A 15,767-nucleotide genomic window follows, 5' to 3' on the forward strand; every position below is an offset into this window, starting at 1 on the left:
TCTAGACTAGACAACAGATCTGACATATGGGTCTGGCAGATACTTCCAACACAAGCACAAAAGGCTGGTATTGATTCTTTACAAATAGTGATAATTCTGAAGAACAGACCTCAGATTTGACGTATGATTCGTTGAGGAACGGTCTTGTATCCTCCAGACCGATAGGTGGCTCTAGTAACACTTTAATGCTGTTTTCAGAAGTCTTTTAGGAGAAGTCTTTACCCAAAGCAATATTTCAAGTGCAGCAGAGACCAGGACCAGAGGCCATAGTTGGAAATTATGTGAAGACAGAAGGTAGGAGACATACCTTTATACAGAGAATAAAGAGGTTATGGAATGAGTTACATAGCCTTTTTGTTGGGATCCTTTAATAATAATAATAATAATAAATAATAATAATAATAATAATAATAATAATAATAATCTTTATTTTTAATATAGCGCCTTTCACAATAAAAATTGCCGCACAGCACTTCACATGACAAATATTAAATATTAACATTGACAAATATTAATAAAAGAATGCAAGAAAAGCAAGAAAAACAAAAGAAACATTTAGAACAGTAAAACAAGGCTGCATTATAAAAATTTGTTTTTAATCTTGTTTTAAAAGTAGTGACACTTGGTGTTTCCCTTACAGAGCTAGACTGATCATTCCAGAGTTTTGGGTTCCTATAACTGAATGCTGTACCAGCTGTGTTGTTTTTTTTTTTGTGTGTGTGTGTTTTTTTTAAGACCCACTTTGACTTGGAATCAATCTGTTACAGAGAACATACTAGCACTGATAGGTCAAGTTGATTCGTAAATGACCTAATAACTAAAATAAAGTTTGATATTCATAAAAATGTTCTAGACTGCATATATATATATATATATATATATATATATAATATATATAATATTATCTATAGATATATATATATATTATATCCCTAGAATCTTGAATAGAACACTCCTTATAACAAGAAAATAGTTAAAATAAAATTTGGAATTAATTCAATTTAATTTAGTTTGTGTACCAAGCAGTACTATTTTTTTCCAACTTTTAAATATTATAGATCTACCAGTAAAATAATCAATACATGCTAGAACTTAAATAAATGTATACTGTACCTGTACATATACAGTAGTGTAGGGTAAACGTATATGCATGTAGTTAAAGTGAAAAGGTTGGTTTAATGATGAAGCTCTTAGTGATGTTGAGGTAAAGGAGAAACCCCCTTTAAGTGTTGGGCCTCATGTCTCTGATTCTGTGGTGGGAAGGCAGAGGACACATGCTTCGTATCTGTGCACAGGACGGGCATCTCAACAGATTGAATGACACAGCTAATTCTGTGACTAGACCTTAGCAGTCAAAGCATGCCCCAGCAGCACTGAATACCAGTCACAGAACAGAGGAGCTGCTATTTCTGGAGAGCAGTCTTAAAGACACAGCTCAGGATGCCCAGGGGATATTCCATCAACACTGAATTTAGAAACACTAAATTAAACCTAATAAATTTAATGACAAACATTTCAGCTGCTGTATAAGTCCTTTTCCATGTCTTCAACGATGAAACGAGTTTTGATTCGTATACGGCAAGGTTAAAGGTAACCATTGCCGTATGGGTATTTACATCCTAAAGACCAGAAACCTGAATGTTGTATACCAATGCTGCTGAGCGAGCATTTAACACTGCCATGGCCTGCCCCCGAAGGAATAAAAGGTCTGCGCTCACAGATCTTAGCGTAATTTATCCTTCAATCCTACTGCAATCATGGATGCAGCAACCTCGAAGGTCAGTGGTTAGATTTCTATTTCAGGGAACCAGGGTTATGATAATAACCTAACATCCCCTTTCAGGTACGAAATGTAAACATTATCCTATGGGTAAGTGTAACAAAGTGGTCTCAATGCCAAGATTGCAGACAACTGGAATGCTACAAGGCTAAGCTGAAGGCTGCCCTGTGTGTTACCACATGGAACCCCAGTAACCAGTAGCTAGGGGGAAACAATTTGAGGGAGAAAACCACCTCTATGTCTGTTTTGTATGGGTCGACTGAGAAGCCGCCCTTAACACTCTAGTTCCAAAACCAGGGTTTTGAGGATCCACATTAAGTCAGTAGAACTTAGTAAGGTATGGGGAGTAGCCCACACCGCTGCATTGCAAATGTCCTTGACAGATGCACCCTGGAATAAAGCCCATGAAGTTGCCTTGCCTTGCTCAGCTGAATACAAGTGCTCAGATTGAGGCTAGGGTGCATTAGGCACCACGTTTAGCCTCCAGCGAGGAACAATATTCTTCATAGGCAGCCAAGCCCCTTTAAAAATTGCTCCACCAGGAAGTGAGCTCCTGGGGAGACAGAGTCAATTCTGACATGGCAAGCCTAACATGGAGGGGGATTTCCCCTCGTCAAACAGGTCCTGCAAAAATTGCAGGATTACTGTCATGGGACAGGTCGTGGGGTCAAATCTACCAGGCAGGAAAACACCCCACATGTACCCATACTGGGAATGCATGGAAGGTGCCGTGGTATTCTGCAGGGTGTTGAATCAGGCTTGCAGAGGGCACATGCACAGGAGACCCAATGGAAGGGTCTGGGTAGCTGCTGCTATCAAGCCTAGAAGTTTCTGGAATGCCACTCCCGTAAGCACTCTGTTGAGCTGAAAAAGCACCAGACAGGCGGCTGTTCTATGCACTCTGCCGTCCGACAGTGGCCAGCATGGCCCCGGAGTCCAAGTACACTCCTAGATAGGAGGCTGTCTGGGAAGGCATGAGCTGGCTCTTCGCATGATTCACTGTAAGGCCCAACCGTTAAATGTGGCCATTGACCAGTTCTGTATGGGCCTCTGACTGTGCTGGAGACTGGGCACAACTGAGCCAGATAATTAAGTAGTCAGCCGTGCCAGACTTTTAGGCTGCTGGGGCCTGGGGGCCAGTTTGCCACTGGTTTAAGTACTAGAGGTGGTCGCTTGGGAAGCAGATGGACCAGCTCCTTAGTGGATTCTCATGCATGGTGAGAACGCTGCAGCATCTCATCCACTGCGGGACCAAACTTATGCCCTGGAGTGATCAGGGCATCCAACAGCGGTGCTTTGTGCAGCTACCAGCAGAGCCAGGTTTCTACCTATAGCCTGTCCGTTGAGCTTGGACATACAAAGCAGGTTCTTGTTAACCAGGCGAAGCTCATCCAGCTGTTGTGGTGAGAGCTGCAGCAAATGCGACTGGTAGGCTACCAGGATGCTGTTATAATTGTCTAGCCGTGCAGCTGAATAAGCTCCTTTGAGGATCTCCTCAGACACCTGGCACCGCTTTTTAGGGCAGGCAACGTCATTAGAAAAGAGTGTTAAGAGCACCGCCCGGGAGGGGGGGTTGGCTAAGTTCGGCCTGGGTGTCCTCGGCTCACTGCGCACCAGCGAACCCCTGTTGTCTGGCCGGGCTCCTGTAAGCTGCATTGTCCTCCAATGCTATAGCTCTGAGGTGGCTGCATGGTGAGTCTGCAGTGTGAAAAAAAGCAATCGGCTGACAGCCCACACTTCGGAAGACAGCGTGTATTCGTCTTTGCCGGTCCCGAGTCAGCGTGGAGATGGTAGCGATAAGCTGAGCCTAAAAATAATTGGATATGCCAAATTTGGAGAAAATAATAATAATTGCGATTACTAAATTAAAAGAGCGCTAAATTAGGCGCCTGGACTGAGACGGGAATAGAAGTCTCAGTCGGCGGAATATATGCCAGGCCCAGCTTCTCTCCATCATGCACTCTGTATAGGGCAGCCATCGACTGAGAAACAGCAGGTGCTGTTGCCAGACAGTTCCAGGAAGACTGGATTTCAAAAAGAAAATGGGTGAACTGGGGGGGATATGGAAGAGGCGGCAGGCTCGTCATCAAAAATAGACTGCCTTCCTCTACTGTAGGCCAGGACACTTGCAATATTTCATCCTTGAGTACAGGGTCAATTTCGTAACGGTTCAGTAGCTTTTGCGCCGGTTCGGTGACTGTAGCACTGGGTCGGTTTGGTATCGGGGGACTTTACCACTGGGTCTGTATGGGTACGGTCCAGGAACGGTACCGGGAAAGGTAACCTCCGTACCTTGGATGTAGCGGGTTGGTGACCTTGGTATCACCGGTTTACATTCCCCACAGCTGGCAACTTACAGGCATGTCCATCTGTAAAAGCCACACACGAGACTGAGGGAAGAACGCTTGTTAGCAAGTACTAAAAGCCTTTGCAATGGTGATGCTAAAATCTGTCAACAAAACGACATGCAGATACTGTAGTCAGCTGCTCTTGCTGCATATGTGCTTAGAAACAAATGGTAGACAGACCTGTGCCTAGTATCTCTAAAAAAAAAAAAAAAACAGAACACACACAGACTGTATCTTCATTGAATTAATAACATTTTAGTTAGACTGATACTGAAATAGATACAAAATGTACTTGCAAAACTAGCAAGATAAAAAGTATGTGCAGATAGCAGCAGTTGTTTAATACTAAAACAAAGCTGGTTCTTTCATTTGTAAAAGGTTAATTTGAAATTCTATATTGTAATCTGACACAGGGTCTGAAATAGCAATCTCAGCACAGAAATGATTGCTCAGCACTTGTTAAACAAGGCCTAGTATTAACAGTGTGTTTTGCTTTAATATAAATATAACATCATTTTCCACAGTAGTGCCATTAACCAGCAGCTCATCTTGTTCTAAACTGACAAAACAGAAGATGGCATTATAAGGACACAATGCGTTAAATAAACATGTATTTTATGAGTTATACAGGAAATTGTAACATTATTCTCTACAAGGGCGCAAAAAACGAAAAGCTCAATTTTAACTAACCCCAGAGATCAATCACTAGCCATTAAGATGAACCATGTGAATAATTTGTTTTTAATAATAATAATATAAATATTTGCACAAAAGCTTTCTAGAAATCAGAATAGCAGTGCCTAAATTAAAATTTATCCCAAGGGTAAGTCAAGTGGACAAAGTTTATCAGCTCATGCTTTCATCAGTGTTGAAACACAGATTAGCCTAAACAAGACATTTGTCAACTAATAATATAATTTTTTGACTTAGGAGGTGAAAGACTCCACCTCTTATTGTCAAACCTCTGCTCCATCCAGTTGACATTTGGCTTCATTTAAAGAAGTTTGTCTCCTAATGCTCTGCCAATAAAACAGGCCAAGTTGTTTTCTATTTAGAAGCAAGATCACCTGGACCAATAACCTGCCAGACAGTAGCAGTCACATACTTGGTCTGCTTGGCAACCTCTAACCCATCTGAAATGTATATACAATGATTTTTATAAAAGGAGGCTGGAATGACAGTGCTGGTGTCATACTTGATTTTTTACAGCTTTCCTGTAATTAAACTTCCACGGAACACCAAAAAATACTCATACTCTTCTCTCAGTCGTAGTGTTTTACTTTTGTTTTATGAGACATGTCAAAGCCTGACTCGTTCACTGCGGGCATCCCTGTACGTTGCCAGCTGTGGGGACTGTGAACAGGTGATACCAAGATCACCAACCCGCTCCGCCCAAGGTACGGAGGTTGCCTTTGCCGTCCACAGTTGTGGGTTCATTTTTGTGATTTTACAGTTTAGGCTGACACAAGCCAAACACTCTGGCGAGACGCTGGCCCACCCCTCGGACTAGTCTAAATTTAAACATCCCAACAGACAGCTGAGAGGAAGATGAGGTCTGGATTCACTTAGGAGAGAGAGAGAGAGAGAGAGAGAGAGAGAGAGAGAGAGAGAGAGAGAGAGAGAGAGAGAGAGAGAGAGAGAGAGAGAGCGAGAGAGAGAGAGAGAGAGAGAAGGAAGGGGTGTACCTAAACTGACAACAGTATACACTGTAGAATGCTAGTTTGAAGACTTCCATGTGTGTTAACATTTGCATACGATTGTTGATTTTTTCTTTTTAAACAAAAAGGAATAAATAGATCGTAACACAGTGTAAGCAACTTCATTAATAAAACAGTACAACATAAAGTACAATAGTTCAATATAAAGTCTGTAACATACTGTACACTGTGAATATATATTATATATATATATATATATATATATATATATATATATATATATATATATATATATATATATATATAACACACACATTTGAGGTGTTTTTTTTTTTTAATGGTTCTTGCATGCTGATGGTATATTATATAGCTCAGTGTGTATAACGTTTACCTGTGCGACATGTAATACTTTTCCACATAGTGGATAAAGAAATTGGAGCTACTCTACCTCAGTCCAGAAGCATGCATCTTCCCCACTGTATAAAAGGATCAGCCTTTTTCATGGGTAGTTCATTGTCAATATATTGCCTTGTGTTGGCTTAGCAGCAGGGGTCAGAATTATCCATAGTAAGACTAAATCCCTAATCACGACAAGTGGTTACATTGGTTATCATTTTATTCAAACCTAGCACGACTGGGTCAGTTATGCAGAAAGTTAACTGTCTAGTTTTAGGGCACTGTCTGTTCTGGCTGCTTGTGGGATTATTACCAGATCTGCATTTCAGCAGTCTATGGTGCTGTGTCATGTAAGATGTTCTAGAAACACAAAATAACATTGTTGTTATGTTTCTTAGTCTAGACCTAAAATGTTCTGGTCAAAAATAGCTCTGCCCTTCACAAAGCTTGACCCTCACAGTCTACAGTATGGATTCAGAATCCAGCACTTTCATGTTCGTTGGCTGGAAGAACGACTAACTATTGAAGTTGGAGGAGGCATACAACATGGATCTCCCATATACAGTGCAGTTGTTTCAAACAACTTTAAAATAAATGAACTGTGGTCTGATGAAGAAAGTAGACAATGCCTTCTCCATATAAAAAATACTACATCTTTCTATAATAAACTATAGTATGTACTGCAGTATATTAACTACTTTTTCAACAGTACCGTAGTATTTTATGTGGTTGTGCATAAAAACAGATGTAATATTATGTTACTGCATAAAGCAAAAACATACTGTTCAAATTTCAATTGGGGAAAACTCCCCAGAAAACAACATTTAAAAAGTAGGCAGCACACCAACTTCTCTATATCACTGAGTTTACATGATTACCGTCGAAGATAAATTATTATAAAAATACTGTGATACTGTAATGAATATTGGCATCTCAGCCAATTGAATTGAATGGAAAGGTAAGGGCTGGACGTAAACCACAACCCAAACAGTTCAAAGACGGACAAGTTACCATTCAACTAAAGAGCAAGCTCTGTAGTCAAGAGGTCAGCAAGTGTCCTCTGCTGATGTCAGCATTGCAATACACTGCAGCCTTTAACTGTGTTACTATTGGCAACCAGGAATAGCTTGCCAAGTCCGGAAGTGAACTACTGGTACTGAAACTTAAATATAAGACATAGTTGTTTATTTTATTTTTCATACTTTTTCAGCAATTGAAAAGGCAATCTCCTAAACTGATGTTCAGCTTTATTGTTTTGGCATTAACCTCTTTTTTTTCCAGCGTTCATATCAGCATTATTTTGCCTTTTCAAGTCATACCGATACAATTTTCCATAAAGTTCTTCCTGTAATGTCTCGGAAGCTAGAGCAGGTCTTATCTCTGGTGGTAAAGGATTCCAAAGGTTGGATTCTGAGTGAAATGTGTCAAAGTCCTGCTGCACATCTCCATTTACACTTTAATTAGCTTTCCTTGCCTTGAGAACCCACCAACGCAACACATTTGTAAAGATAGTACAGTCAGTAGGTAGTACAATTAGTGTAGTGCTGTGCGGAGCTATATTCTCTAACCAGGGGATACACACAGCCAGCAGGTATATCGGCTTATACCGAAGACCTTGGCTGTTAATTTTCAAAGGTGTCCGTTAGTGTGTACATTATTTCAGTAACTTTTTTCTATATCTTATTTAAATAGCTATCAGTAGTATAATCTACAGAAAGCAACATGTGTGCTGTGTTCACTTTAAATATTCTGTAGTACAAATACAGTAGCAGCACACTACAATATGCATTATAGAGTGTTTTTTGTATTGAATTAATTGGTTTGATCAGTTTAAATGACACCAAGATCAATGTCAGCTGTCAGTGATCTTAGTATTACACAAACCTGCTGACAGCTTTGCCCTTCTAAATGTCCTTCTTGAGGTGCCGTTTCATCGGATCAAGGTTGAGCTAGTGACAGTTTTCTAGTAAAATAAAAGCTTGGCTGGCTGATTGTTGCTTAGGTTGTCTGAATGTGGCTTATAGGTCCAGAGGTTTGTGCCAGGAATATTCTGTTCTATCATTTTTGTGCCACAAATTAGTGTCTTGTGAGTGGAAATTTGAACCATTAATACCACCTGGTTTTAGCTACGTTTTATTTAATATGTACTCTTATATTTTGTTATACTTATCAACCACTCTTGTTTATTCTTCTGTGGAATATATCTGCGTTGTCCAGTAAGACAGATTGAGAATCTTTTTTAATACGGGACAACCAAGCAAGAGTAGTGTCAGTAGCAGATGTACGATCTTACACAAACCAGTAAACCAGTGCCACAGATCCAGCTACTTGGTTTGAATGTGATGTCAAAACCACTATAAAGTAAAGATTTGAATGCAATGGCTTTAACATAATTTGTATGCTGCTGTTACGGAGACTTCAACCCAGCCTATGGCTTTTTAGCCCCATACCTTTACTGAGGCTGGGTTCTGGACTAGATCGCTATTGAAAACAATTGAAGTGAAGTGATTGCTTATTAAACTTGCCGAGAAGTAAATACAGAATTATAGTACAGCTTGGGGGATAAATGTGTTTTGTATGTGAAAACAATACAGCAGACCAGACCTGAGACCACTCAATCAGTCCTCTGCAAGGTAAACCTGCAGTCCCTCACAGCACTGAGCTCCCCCTCTTGTCTGTTTTAAACAAGCAGTTTTAGAAATCCTGGGGAATTCCTTCTTTGTTCAACCCTCTGGCCAAAACACTCAAGACAGGCAAAAAGACCCAGCTAGAGTTTCCAAACAACCAACTGCATGACTGGGGCCAATTAGCAAAGTGCAGAGAGAAAGGAATAAACACAATATACTGTAAGTGCTACAGGCACAAGTGTTCCCATTAAACTGAAAACGAATTAATCAGATTGTCTTTTCAGGTCTTTACAGATTTCATAACAGCATATCTAGCTATCTATCTATCTATCTATCTATCTATCTATCTATCTATCTATCTATCCCTTTCTGCTGCTTTATGAATATTCCGCCCTTTTTTTTAATCCCCCCTTTTTTTTACAATAGATTTCCATAACCCAAGTGCTGGATTTGCGTTCCACTGAAGAGATCAACAAAAGGAGAATGAGGAAAAAAACAGTTAGTATTCAAATGACAAGCATGAGAGATAAATTAAGATACATGAATAACTTCTTACCAGTGAAGAATAGTATTGGCCTGAAAGAGTATGAGAGGGAGAAATGCACACAGACTAATGACATCACAAATGAAAAATGCATTCTTTGTAAACCCCTAGTAACCTAAAGTATCTCATTCCTTGTAATTGTTTATTGCCAAAGTGATTTAAAAGAACTGGTATGTGATCTTGGGTCAACATTCACATTCACCAGTCAGTGTTTTTTTTAATTTCTATTATTAGTCCTATGACACTTTCAGCCAAGTCTTTTTCCTTAGAGAGAGGGGGAGTCGTGGCGCTGGGTGGAAAGCAGGTAATTTAAATGACAGCTGAACCTTGTCACTCAGCAAGGGGTTAACTAACCTTTGCATCCTGACAGCAGCAGCCACACGTTAGTTACACATTAATCTGCACTTTTACTGCTGACCCTTAATCTCTAATGAATGACAACATCTCTCAATGAAGGTTGAGATACGGTTCTCTCAATGAAGATCCTGTCGCTATACTGCCCGTTTAGGGATTGTTTGCTTTTTCTCCACAATGGGCCTACTAGCAGATAAGAAAATATGAAAACAGTCTAATAGTACAATAAGCAGACAATTTAAGAAGCTTCTATTGTGAATTTAAGAGATATAAATGTGTAGCCAGCAGATACAGTAACCTGGATCTGTTTAAATATGCATGCATTGTATTTGACCACACTTACAGATGGTAATGGCAATACACAGTGCATGGACGACTTAGTTTATCAATAAAATTAAGAAAAATGCAGCCTCAAAGCACTTTCGATTGTATACTACATATTCACAGTTTATCCTTGTATGCACTCTGCATATTCAGGAAGCAGACCTTATTGCCTGCCTGGTTTGTGTACATTCCCAAAAGAAAATATCAGCAGCCTACCACCCTAAAGCCTGATATAAACCAATTGTCATATAAAAAATACTATCAGTAATATCAATTTATAATATATTTTTATCAATTTATGTTTGCAGTAACTGCAATATCCATGACTATTTTTTTCTGATTCATATAGTATATACAATCACATGTTTAACACTTAAAACAAGCAAACAATCTTTTAATGGACAACCAGCTGCAAAAGAAAAAAAAGAAAGTATTTCTCAAAACTAATCTAATATTCACATTTTTGGCAAAAATTCTGGTATGTTACAGAACTGCTCCAGTTTTGTGCACATCCTAAGCTCAATGGGTTAAAGTGTTATTTATCACTAGTGCAGTATAACAGCCAATATAAAAAGGCAGCCACATTCTTTGAAATACCACTATGTGAAAGTACTGGCCTATGACTGTATGTGAGTTTGCCATATTTGTAATTACAGAGTTGTGTTCAAGGCGTGTGTTCCTACATCTGGAAGTTTGATGGAAGAGCGCTATTGAAATAACAGTGGTAATAAAACAGTACTGGTGAAATCGGTGAAAAAAAACCCAACAAATCTTGATAAAATATATATTTTGGGGGAAACACATATATAACCTGTGAGCTATTGACAGCAACCCATTTTATAGATCCACCATGCCAGCTCATGATTGCAGTCTAAAGTGAATGTAAACTGGTACAAGATTAGTACAGTTGGACTGCTGATTAAGCAGTGTACTGTAACTGTAGTTTTACTGCATTAAAAAATTCATATCCACTTCATTCAGAACCATGAGGTAACATATGCAAATATTTATAAGTTGGTATACATTGATGCACAATAAACCAAACACTGTAGAGGGGTACTGCATCAACCAGTGCAGCGCAGCCCTTCCTAATGAAGTGGCAACACCCTGTAAGTACATCACTGCATTAGACTGCAGGTATGATTCTCAAAATACTACCAAACTGCACTGGCTGTCACCCCCAATGGACAATATAAAATTACTCTATGAGCAGTCAAGTCAAAACACAGCATAACACAATTAACTGAATATCGCCTAAGCACCATTTTTTGTACAGCATCTAGTGAAAAGATCATCTCTAAATGCACAGCAACACTGTCCATTTGAAACTAAATAAAAAAAAGAACCACTACCATTAGTTGGCTATGTTCCAAATCAAAATTCATAAAGCATTCATTGAAGATTATTATTATTATTATTATTATTATTATTATTATTATTATTATTTTTATTTTTTTTTTTTTTAAATGCAGAATCTCTATCAATGTTTAATTTTCTCCCTATTTGGGATGCCCAATTATTTTTCTCCTTCACCGCAGCGATTCCCCACACAGGTCAGGAGGACCTGAGACTCAGTGGGCGTCCTCCAATCCCACAAGCCAATTGGAACCTGAGAGCGGATGTCCGCTGGCTACTGGTCTCTGGAGGACAAAGACCAGCCCAGCAAATCTCCGTCCCCAAACTCACTCTGCGCCTGGCCTGTAGGGGTCGCCACAGACCAGGGAGGAGAAACAGTCTAAGACGGATCCTACCTCCCCAACCCCAGGAGAGCCAAGGCCAATGCGGCACCCACCTGGAGTCCCCAGCGAAGACCGGCTGCCTTGCACAACCAGGATTCGAACTTGCAATCTCTGGTTGTATGATTCACCCTGCACGCCGTACAGCAGTGCTTTTACCAGGTTTCGGTCCATCCTAAGCCATTAAGATTATTATTATTATTATTATTGTTATTATTAGTATTATTATTTAGGATAGTGAAATGTACAAATGTGACAGATGATTGTACTGATGCATATAATGGATTTGTAAAACAAAATAATGCAAAAAGATTCAATTTCCAGTCTTATTTAAAATGAACTCTTCCTGCAAAACAACCCATTTTGATTAAAAATGGAACCCAGAAATGTCAAAGAATTCACTAAAACAGCAAAACAAATACCATCATGTCTGCAAATACAGGATTCATATTTGTCATGGGTGGATTTTAAAAACTAAATATGAAATGATTTGTGAAAACAAAATGCAAATGCATGCAGCAAGAGTTATCTAAGCCTAAGTTCTTTTACAATTCTAAAACAAAGAGGGAAACTTTTTTATTGGTGTCAGGTGACAAATATAAAAAAAAAATCTGATCTGTATAGTTCAAAAGGATATACTGTATGCATTATACAAGTGCAGCACTTATAAAAGTGCCAGCTCTCTCCACAAACAATCGATGCACACAAAGACTAAGTCACTCCAGGCAACAGGAATTAAAGTGATGGCATCACATTTTAATGGACATAGCCTATTTGAAGGTCTAGTATACCAACAATGACCTAGAAAATGCTGTTAACAATTATGGATGTGATGAGAGTGTATATTTAGTTATTTTGGAGGGTGCAATGTAAAAAGTTAAGATTAATTTAATGAACCCAAGCCTGAAATTGCCAAATTGGGTCATAAATGTAATATAACTGCTTCTTCTGACCCTGAAGTAAGTGATTCATGAGTAACAGCAGACAAGATCCATACAATTTCCCCCAAAGAACATCTTTAATTTTTTGTAACGTCTGCAACACCTGAATTACACTTATTGGAGAAACAGCCCAGCACAATGCCTAAAGAACTTGTGATCAGGCTCACAGGCTTGCCCTGCTTCCAATTTCTTTGTTTGTACACATCCCGTTTTCCTTTCACTTCATAAATGTTCTTGCAACAGTGAAAATGTTTTTGAAACTCATTTTTCTAAGCTTAAATATAGCATATTGTAGTTTGAGAAAGTATTACCCAAGTGCTTGGGCTTGTTTTATAAAACTATAATTATAGCATATTGTATTAAAAAGCTGGTCAATAAATTATAAAAAAAAAAAAACTATACTAGTATGTACATTATATTGTAAAAATGGGATACAGTGATAGCATAATTATGTCCCCATATAAGGTACTGATAATCGCTGTATACTGTGGCTATTAAACCTACATTTGGTCCTGTTCCTTAATTCCTTTAATGTGCTAATCAACAACTAAAACAACTCTACTTAAAGCTCTAGTGAAAATAAACAACATCTTCCTTTATTTAAATAAGAGCTCAATTAGTTAGTGAGAATATTTTGGTCATGAGCCCTCTACATAATCAATGCAGGTTTATGATAGGAAAACCAAAGTTTCTACCAGACAATATTTCTAGAAAAAACGGTGTAATCTGTATAATAGTATGGTATATGACATGCCTATATTTTATTTAATAAGTAACTATGTTTCTTTCTCTCTGCATCTGTGTGTCTATTGGTCCAGCCTATGAAACATACAAATTAGATACCTTAAAACCAGACGTCTTGAGGAATTGCTTCTTTCTTCCTGAACCCCCCGCTACCTTTTTCTGAATTCAGTCCTATAAACACCAGCAGTGGCACAAATGATACTGTATCCGCAGTACTGGATTCCACTTTGGACAGTCCTGCAGTAATCCGGAGCTGTGTATTCTGCGTGCTCCTCTCTGTGCAGTGCTCAACTGCTGAGTGCTTTAGGCTCCCACAGCTCCAACTCTCTCTGTGCAGTGTTCAACTGCTGAGTGCTTCAGTCTCCCAGCACAGCTCCAACTCTCTCTCTCTCTCTCACCCGTCTCATGACATCAGCAAGAAGTGCTGGCAGCAGATATTTATGGCACAGAGAGTAAGCAAGCAGGAGACAGAGAGTGAGAGAGAGAGAGAGAGAGAGAGAGAGAGAGAGAGAGAGAGAGAGAGAGAGAGAGAGAGAGAACAGATTCTTTCGATTTGTCAATTTAGGGCCCTCTTACACACACACACACACACACACACACACACACTTCAGATATTAAATTTATAGGGGGAGATATAGTGAAGCGAAATTATCATTGCCGGAGATACAGAGAACCGATTGATGTACATAAAAATGCTAAATAACTCACATTTCTTAGGCTCCTGTCCAGATAATTGTTCAAAAAGAAAAAAAAAAAAGATTTTTCTAATTCCTAACCCTGATCCCAAATCATCAGTTATATTTATGACAATTGTTTTTTTTGTTATTAAGTAAAAAGAAAAAAATTCAGAGCCTCAATAACGATAGCTGCACCACAGTTCAAATGTAATCCTTTCATACGTTTCTGTTATTTACATGGACCCATCAACAAAGTCAACATGTACACAGTTTAAAGGCAATACTCAACATTTTCATTGACGATTGTTTTTCAAATAAAAAAAATGTTTTTTTTTTTTTTTTGCAGTTTCCCAGAACAAACAGTAAAACTGTTGCTTGTATAGTGTACAGTTCAGTACATTGCGCAGTTATCAATGAACTAAAATCAATAGCCCATCACTAAAGTGAGGTTCCAGTATCAAATCATGTTTTATTCCTTCGATTTCAATATGTTTAAGTAAAGTGCTACAGTACCATTTTTTTTTTCTTTCTGTAAAACTTCACTTACAGTAGGTAGTGAAACAGGTAGATTCTAAGCCACACAGGCACAGGCATTTTTGCTTTTTAAACCAAAACTCTCTGCACACGTATTAACTCCCCCTAGTGACTAATGTGAGAAATGTTGTGACCTGTTCATAGGTTTTCAGTGGTCATGCTGATCAGGTGCTGGTTAAACTGGTCCAAGTGAAACAACAGGTCCATTAAAAATCCCTTAACTCTAAAGTTCTGAAATCAACTGTTTTATAAATTTTATACAATTTAAAATTGATCTATTTTTTATTTATCTGCTGGATGGCCAGTAATAACAGTAACTCTTGCTAAAATTTTCAGTTTATGTAAAAAAAATATATATTTCCCCTGACATTCTAAACATTTTATTAATTTAACTTTTTTTTTAATTTTTATTAGCATAACTGAATAATGAGTAAGGAACAAAATAACGAATTACTTACTGTTACTGTCTCCAGACAAACAAGACAGTGTACGGAAGTGACTATAAGTTGTCATAAACAACTTATATTTAGAGTTATGTACAAATATATGAATACAAGTAAACCAACTTATATACATGTACATTATATTTTAGATTATTGTTTAGGAAGCACATTCTGGACTTTCCATTGTTCATGATGGATCATGTTTGTTATCAACCCCCCCCCCCCCCCCCCCCCCCCCATATTTGTATAAGACAGAGCTGCCAAAAAATCCTATAGGACACACACGAGTTAAAGGTAAAAAAAAAATATGTCAGCACTGTGTAATGCAATTTAAAAAAAAAAAATGAAAAAAAAAATACAGTACAAACCTATATTGCACATTAAATCAAACATAAAACCAACTATGGCAGACAACTACAATACAATATAGCTTCAGCTAAACTTACTATAGCATTTTCAATAAGACAGTACTTATTTTTGCTATAGTAACATTTATTTGGAAACTTCTCCTAATTCTTATACATGCCAAATATAATGATATTACAGCATTGACGTGATATTATGAATGATATACAGACATTAGACCACTCCTTTTACTGAAGACCCGATTCTAAAAGCTGTCCTACTATTAGCATTCTAGTTCAGACCCAAATTGACTTTT

General features: G+C 38.3%; 1 protein-coding gene across 1 annotated transcript in view; it reads right to left on the reverse strand.

Moving 5' to 3' along the window:
* LOC121317346 (disheveled-associated activator of morphogenesis 2-like) overlaps positions 1-13,849 on the reverse strand; it is a 127,784-nt gene extending 113,935 nt beyond the window's left edge. The window contains 1 exon segment of the mRNA XM_041253185.1: positions 13,552-13,849. The gene's annotated coding sequence lies outside the window, so the exon portion shown is untranslated.
* Positions 13,850-15,767: the final 1,918 nt, after the last annotated feature.

This window comes from Polyodon spathula, chromosome 6 (assembly GCF_017654505.1).
Source record: "Polyodon spathula isolate WHYD16114869_AA chromosome 6, ASM1765450v1, whole genome shotgun sequence".
Classification (NCBI taxonomy): Eukaryota; Metazoa; Chordata; class Actinopteri; order Acipenseriformes; family Polyodontidae; genus Polyodon; species Polyodon spathula.